Source organism: Amblyomma mixtum, chromosome 5, assembly GCF_055824585.1.
Source record: "Amblyomma mixtum isolate Tamu chromosome 5, ASM5582458v1, whole genome shotgun sequence".
NCBI lineage: Eukaryota > Metazoa > Arthropoda > Arachnida > Ixodida > Ixodidae > Amblyomma > Amblyomma mixtum.
Window position 1 is genome coordinate 66,275,311 of NC_143016.1, and position 7,832 is coordinate 66,283,142.

At 48.1% G+C, this 7,832-nt stretch overlaps 1 non-coding gene across 1 annotated transcript; it reads left to right on the forward strand.

Annotated features, from left to right (window-relative positions):
* The first annotated feature begins 662 nt into the window (after positions 1–662).
* On the forward strand, positions 663–734 carry TRNAS-GCU (transfer RNA serine (anticodon GCU)). The gene has a single exon. It is a non-coding gene; the product is annotated as a tRNA-Ser (tRNA).
* The last annotated feature ends 7,098 nt before the right edge of the window (positions 735–7,832 follow it).

Sequence of the window (7,832 nt, forward strand, 5' to 3'; positions counted from 1 at the left end):
AGGAAGCGCAGGGTGCAAAGAACAAGACCTTGTTGAGCATGCAACATAGCGCGAGTGGTTATTCCTGTATGCAGTTTTTGCGCAACTTGAAAAAGCCGTTAAAATAAGCTGAAACGCTTTCTTTAGAATTCGAGCAGATCAATGATGCGAATACATTAAGATTGTACACAAAGCGTGCTAAATTGTTTTGCTCTAGAAATAAAAATGCTGACCTAATCGCCGGTTAAAGTCGCGACTGTCTTCGGGTTCTTCTCGCAGTATCATAGGAGTGTGCAGAAACTAAATGATGGCGTCATTGTGTGCGGCGGTTCATACTTCCTCTGCATTGGCCGACATCCTACAGTGCGGTGTTCGATGCTGGCAAACTACGTATCACGGCCTTTACTTTCGGTGGCGCTGATTTTCTTCGATGCAAACGTTTCTGAGTCGGATGTGTGCCGCTCTGTAGATGACGTCATCATTGGAGACCCTGCCCGTCGCTGTGCGCTGCAGAGCAGCCTAAACCCCACCGCAGATTTATTCGGCGATTACGACATCCTTTTTAAAACTAGTATAAAAAGACCTCGAACGTTTTACCTGCAGCTTTCACACATTCCACCCCTTTCATGTCGCCTTCCACTTGGCCTGAAAAGAGTGATCAGGGATAATCCTTTAGTTCAGCCGCCGTCGTGGCCTAGTGGTTATGGTGCTCGGCTGCTGACCCGAAAGACGCGGGTTCGATTCCCGCCGCGGCTATCGCATTTCGATAAAGGCGAAATGCTACCGACCCGTATACTGTGCGATGTCAGTGCACGTTAAAGAACTCCAGGTGGTCGAAATTTTCCAGAGCCCTCCATTACGACGTCCCGCATAGCATGAGTTAGTTTGGTACGTTAAACCGCATAAAACACATCGACCCGCTTAAACATAAATTAAAATTAAATCTCTAATTACATCTCAGTGAAAGGGAGGGTGTGGAGAGGACTATTTCGCGGGAAAAGGAAGAACCCAGAAAAAGGGTAGTCTGTGTCACCCGAAAGCAAGAATGAGTTCGTTTTCAAAGATTCTACTACAAAAAAAAAAAAAACACAATTCTTTTGCCTGTATACTCGATGTATATGCGTGAATCGTCCGCACGTAGGACCACTGACCTAGAAGAACGCTGAATGCGCGATGAACGGCGTAGCATGCTTTCCACTATACGACAAGGAGGAGCGTAGAGTTCACTTTCGCTAAGACACCGCCTGCGCTGACGCTATTTGAGCGGACCAATGCAGGGAATGAAGAGGACGAGACAGCGACGCAGCAGCGATGGGTCGAAGCAAAACAGCGAAAAGCCAAAAAACGTTGCGAATGAACGGGCAGTGCATTGATAAGGGTGCGAGTGCAACCACGTGGGCGTGAGAGGGGCATAGGGTTTGGAGATGCGGATGTGAACGGGAGCGGAGATGGAAGATGAGTGAGAGAGGATGAGAAGGGATGCGGCCGCTGTAGAGACGGTGTGCTGAAGCGAATCTGTTCGATGCAAAGCTACGCCGTCTCCTTTCCCACTTCAGGAGAGATACACAGACAAAAAAAAAAGACGAAAGCAGAAGAAAAATAGGAGTTATAGCGAGGAGGAAACGGTATAACCGAGGCAGGGACAGGAAACCGTGCCGGAAGTGATGCATCACGCGTCACGAAAAAAGCCGGTCATTAATCTGGCGGCCAAAGGCTTCTTCCTCAGCATGATTGAGAGGCTACTAAGATGACTCTATGTTAGCGCCCGGGCCGCGCGCGCGCGCGAGCTTTCACTACTACACCGCTGGCTGACGCGAGCAGGCCGCTGTAGCCCTGCTCTGGCTCTGGTCCACTTTACCTGCGCGGTATGTATAGTATACACGCGCAATTTGAGGCTCAGCGGGCTGACTGGGCAGAGTTCCGGACGTTTATCTAATTCCATGTTTCCTGGGAGCCTCTGTCGGTCATTAAGTTGGCGCAGGTAACTTTTAAGCGTTATCTGCGTCGCATCCTTATCGACAGCTTTTATGAAATTTGTTTGCTGCTGCATTGCTTGAACCTACTGTTCTATCATACGCGTGAACGACGTTGCGTCTGTAAGTGTTGCTGCGCTGATGCGTGGGTTTGTTTGTGTGTGTCTGTGTTTGCTCGTGCGTATTGTTGCTGCAGTTGCTTTTATAGACACATCTCTCTATGCTACCGAAATGAGTTTGTTTGTGCGTATTGTTGCTGCAGTTGCGTTTATAGACACATCTCTCTATGCTGCCGAAACTGTGTTTCTTTGTGCGTATTGTTGTTGCAGTTGCTTTTATAGACACATCTCTCTATGCTACCGAAACTGTGTTTTTTTGTGCGTATTGTTGCTGCAGTTGCTTTTATAGACATATCTCTTTATGCTTCCCAAACACTGGTCTGCCCAAGGGTTTCTGTGTCCGATGCGAATAGAACCTTAATTTAAAAGGTTCTTCGCAGACGCGGGATGCTCATAAAGAAGCAGATGTGGCGCCTTACGGCGGCTGAGACATTTTTGGGCTCGACCATTTGCTATTAAATTATCCCATGCATCAGCATTTCAAGAGTGAAAACATCATCGTCGTCATCCTCATCATCATCAGCGCCGCCAAAACCATCATGGGGGTCGTAAGCCGCAGCAGCACCCAAGTCTGGTGCAGTATGTGAAAGCGTCTCGGAAACCGATCCACAATTCACTCCGCCTAACTGAAATCACGGTCATCATATTGGAGATAATTTCCTATTGCCGCGAATCTTAGCACTGTTTGTTTGTTCACGCTGAAATATCTTTTTCTTTGTGACGCATGATGACACCATACTTATCTCGAATGATCGCACCCACGTGCAGCTGCTTGCACTTTGTTCCAAAATGTTGTTGTTAATTTGGCACCTTACCTTGATGGTTCCTTGCCAGCTTTAAATTTAGCGTGAACGAGTGTGGCAAGCATTCTGCTGGACGAACGCCGGTCAATTTAATTGTGGGCGCAGGTCAGCCCAGTAAACGGTTTCGTTTGGAAGCCCCTTTCGCTCTTTTTCTGATGGCTCTGTTATACTCCGACGTTCTCGGCGCGCGCTAGCGTGGCGGTTGTGGTCGGACACGTCACACTGGCGACGCTGTGCCGGGCTGAAATACTCCCCTCTATACTCCGGCCGCGTCGACGAGAGACAGCGCTGAGCGCAAAGCGGCGCGCATGCGCAGAAATCCATTCGTCCGGCCTGCTGCCTCCGAGTAGCGGCTGCGCGCTCCGCAGCCGACGCGCGCGGTGCATTTTGGGTTCGCGGCTTCGACGCGTCACGCGCCGAATAGGCACATGTTCCATTTCGACGCCAGCACCGTTAGAGCGCACCGAAGCCGCCGAACACGTCCGTGGTCAAGTGCCGTCGGAGCATAGAGAGATCCTCTATACTACGACGCCGCTTGACCACAGACGTGATCGGCGGCGCTTTGGCCAATGTGACGTGGCAGTACCGCGCGCGATACGTCGGAGTAAAACAGAGCCCTGACTGCCGGACTGTCGTTACCACTACGTGACACTGTTAATAATGCGATTCCATCTTACGCCATTTGGTCAAAAAGAGGTGCCCTCGAAATATGTATCCATCAAGCATGAAGAAACCACCTGAGCAGCTTCTCTTGCTTGTCGATAAGTTTTCATAATGCCGCGGGGAAGTGGTACCTTTGTTGCATACCGTACGTTTCATTATCTCTTCCAGCGACCCATATTCGTGTCCTGACGGCAAGAACAGGCGTAAAGAAGCCGTTTTTTTTCGATACAACAGCTTTTCACGCTTTTCCTTTCACGAACATGTCTACAACAGGGGTGACGGATTTGAGGCGGCGAATGTGCTTCGCAGAATTCGACTGCTGTGCCTTTTGTGAGCATCCCTACCTTGTCGCGAGAAAGAAAAAAATTCGACTCAAGCATGAAAAGAAAGCCTGAATGTCTTATGAGAGCCGTACCATTTCCGTCTAGGGCGAATGAATCTGGCTTATTTTGGTTCACCGCCGCCGAGCCAGCTGGAACGATGCCAGACGCTTTACCGCTGAGGCACCGAGCGACGAGACTTTCGCTTGAACGCGCTTAGTCACAGGCAGTGCGGAGACGACCGCAATGAGAACGCCCTTGGGACCTTGTCTCCTACTTCTGGCCTTGCACCCCAGGCAGCTTTCATTTTTTTTTTACTGTTTAATTGCAATGCTCATAACATCCCCTGTTATTTATGTACCGAAACCTCCACTTATGGGGAACAAAATCCCTATTTTACCACTGCAAGCACCAGCTTTATAGTAAGGCATTCGCAAGTAAGTTGTTACTTTATTCCCTTTACGTATAATACCCGACAATGGTAAAGACAACACACAGAAAGAAGCAGTTGCACTTGTTAAAATCTAGGTTCAAGTGCTGTCAAAATGCGGTCCATCTGGCTGCTTGTACCTGTAGTCTGTTCTGTGGCTATCTTCTTCTTAGTGTACAACTTCTTCCTCGTTTTTTTTTTTCATATTCTTGCAAAATCACTTGGAAATGGACAGCCTATCCTCCTACGTGGCCAATGCGACCTACGTGGCCTAGATGACCTATTTCGCCTATTTGGCGTATGCATTAAAGGACATGGGGGCCTCTTTAACGTCTTCGAGGTGAGCTTGGACCTGAAATATTTTTTGAGTCAGCTTTCCTAGGTGAACTCAAAAGTGCTGCCACAAAGGGCAGAAGCAAAGTTTGCTGACAATCAGTGCACAGGCGAAAACATTTCTCCTCAAAAAGAAAGCCTGCTTGAGCGCGTGTCCCAACATTATGCGATGATCACTCATTTTTCTTCTAGCCAATAAACATGCTTTTCGGAATGGTCGCAGGTACATCTATAGAAGCCAGTTCAAGATCATGTATCAGGTTCTCACATTAGTTCTATGGAAATACCTTTTTCTATGAATGTGGATATTGATACTGAGAACCTGGAGAGACCTCTATGAGTTGTGCCAACTTCTATTTGGAGCAACTTTAATGACCTTTATGCTCACATTTGTTATGAATAATATAAACATTTATATGTGCGTGTGGGCGCCTGTGATGCAAATGACTCCGCTCGTACATGTCAGTACAGCGGCTCTGTCATTGCTCTTAAGGATCAGAGCCCTTGCGGTTCTTTGTAACGTGCGTAAACATAACGCCGGTGCACCATGCAAGTATATAAAGATTTAGCTCTGCATATAGTATGCCCTTATAGTTTTTCAGGCATTATATATACTGTAACAGCTCTGCGCCCATCTTTCTGTTAAGCTGGCACTGCACCCTCAAGTGACCGATTATTTTACACCATCATCGCACGTTCACTGAGCAACGGCTCTTATCAAACGTGCAGGAATCAAGTAATCTCAGCACAAGAAAAAAATATACATTTCATTTTTTTATTTCTAGTAGTGTCTGAGCCAGCATTTGTAAACCGACCTCGGCGTCGTGGAGAGGCGATTTCTGAGAAGTGGGACTAATTAACGCATGCGGTTTCTCCCCCAAGAATTTCAAAGGGCATGATCTTTAGCGGGAGCCAGTGAAAGTAGCCTCGAGCGGGGATCGTATATATAGCTCCATCTTTAACGGGGATCAGACTAGATGAAAACGTTTTCGGCCTCGGCCATTGAAAGGATTCAGCGTGGGCTTTCTTCAAATTTTAATGGACGTTGGTTGTAAACAGGCCTTTGAGGAAGGATTTAGAATTTAACTTTGCCCATAACGTGCGTGGTTATTCAGCGCACTGCAGGCCTGCAAAAGTTCGTTTTCGCCTGCCTCTCCTTGTGTCTATGGACGAGAATATTATAAGAAGAAATCGAGAATCACCCACATTTTCACAATGTAATCCTGCAGAACTGTGTTTTTGATTAATTTATTTTTATGGCTTGCTGTTTCACGCTAAACTGATATTCAGTCTCCATCCTCCTTTTCTATTGGCATTTGCATAACAGAGCATTCACTTCCTTCACTTATCCGGCTGCCTAATAAGCATCGTTTAGCCTCTGCAAAACGTGAATGGAAGGGCAGGCTCAGAGCAGAGACATATTGGTGCCTCGTGAACTTGCTTGCGCTTTCGTGTTTTGTTTGACCTAAGGTTTGAGTTGATTCGTTCGTTTTCACGAACACACGCAATGAAACCTTTTGCACAAAAGCATCTTGCAAAATACGGAATGCTTCAACATGTCACATGGAACCCCGGGGACAGCAAACTTCGGTTAGAAAAAAAATTTGCAGTTGCGAGATCACCGGTAGTTTCCAGAATTCTTACCAGATGTCGCGCCATCGGCGCTTACTTCCCCAAACACTGTTCAACTCTGTGCGTGTTGCTGCGTCCTCGACAGTAGCTCTCATGCTCAATCGGCTCTGGAAGGTGGGCCTGGCAACCGTCCACACATTTTCGCATGATGATCAGATAATGACACTGTTCAACATACCTTTCACTTCGCTTGCGAGGCGCGCCTTTTGTAGAGCTCAAAGGCCATTTACAAAAACCAGGGTTGAACACCGGTAGTAAGTGCAAGCCGCGAGTGCATGCATGCTTCATCTGAATTGCGGGCAGCGGCGTGGATGCAGCCGGTGATTCTTCGACCGTATACCAGACGAGCCAGGAAACATTCTTTTAATTAACGCTTCTAAGAGGATATACATTTTTCCATCGTCACTTGCGCTGGTCTCTCTGGGCTCTTTAAACTGTTTTCCTAACTAATCGTGGCGAGAGGCGTAAATCTTCAATGCGGCAACGCCGTAAGATATCTAAAAAAAAAGATAAACAAATGCCCTTGTTTAGCGGCATGTTCATTCTGGAAATGATGGCACTGCACCCTCGGGGTTCGTGCTAAATCCGCCTCATGCTTGGCTAATCGAGAGGGGGTGCTCCGCGAGGAGCGATTTGCTCCGAACGACCAGTGAAACACGCGAACCCAGTTCTGGATGACTTGTGGAATACGCATTCGCCACTGCAGAGTGACAAAACTTGCTCCAGATCGACCCGCAGAATTTTCCTTGGGGTTCGCATTATAACTGACAATAAATTTAAAAACCTAAAACTTAGGAGTCATGTTTATACCGACCGAGCAATCCCTTTTGCTGCCCGCCCGTTCGCAGGTTTCTCCTGTTGTGCGGCTTCTATAAAAACATAAAGGAGGGAATGAACAACTCGTCTACGGTTAGGCAGGAAACGCCGACAGCGCTTTTGCACTCTCTGTCACGTTCATTCCTCGTAACAAAAGCTCACTCGATCTCAGTTTCTCGGAAAACTAGACAGCACTTGACTCAAAGTCATAAGTTTGAATAGCGTGACACGACTGTTGATCATGATCTGCTCGAGTTACTGGCGCTGACTACAAAACGGGAGTCCTCAGCACAACCGGTTGCTGCCCTTCTACAGCTCGTAGCAGCTCGTCCAGCAGCTGTAGTGCCGCAGGGAGCCTATCTACACGTTGCGACGCTGCAGGGGCGGCGGTGCGAGTAAGGCACCTTCTTGCGAATTTCACCGCCACTGTTTTTTGCTAACCGCTCGCCGCCCTATCAAGTGGAGCGCAGGCAAGAATGCACATGGCGTGAGTGTTCAAAGACGACAAAGTGTTATGCCGATTCCTCGCCCTAAAAAGCATCGTAGAGCGCATCCCGGGGAAAGAAGGCCTCGGACCTCAAGTAGAAAGTTTACTGCGGTGGCGTAAACATCGCCCTTCCGTCAGCGGAGAAGGCCGTCGGCACACATAAGAAGTTAATGCGGCAGCACGAATGCGCACGCGGAAGTGTCTTAGTGGCTACATAAACCCAGCGCCTGCATGTGCTCGGCAAGAATAGCCGCGAGGCGCGAATACTCTGGAAACG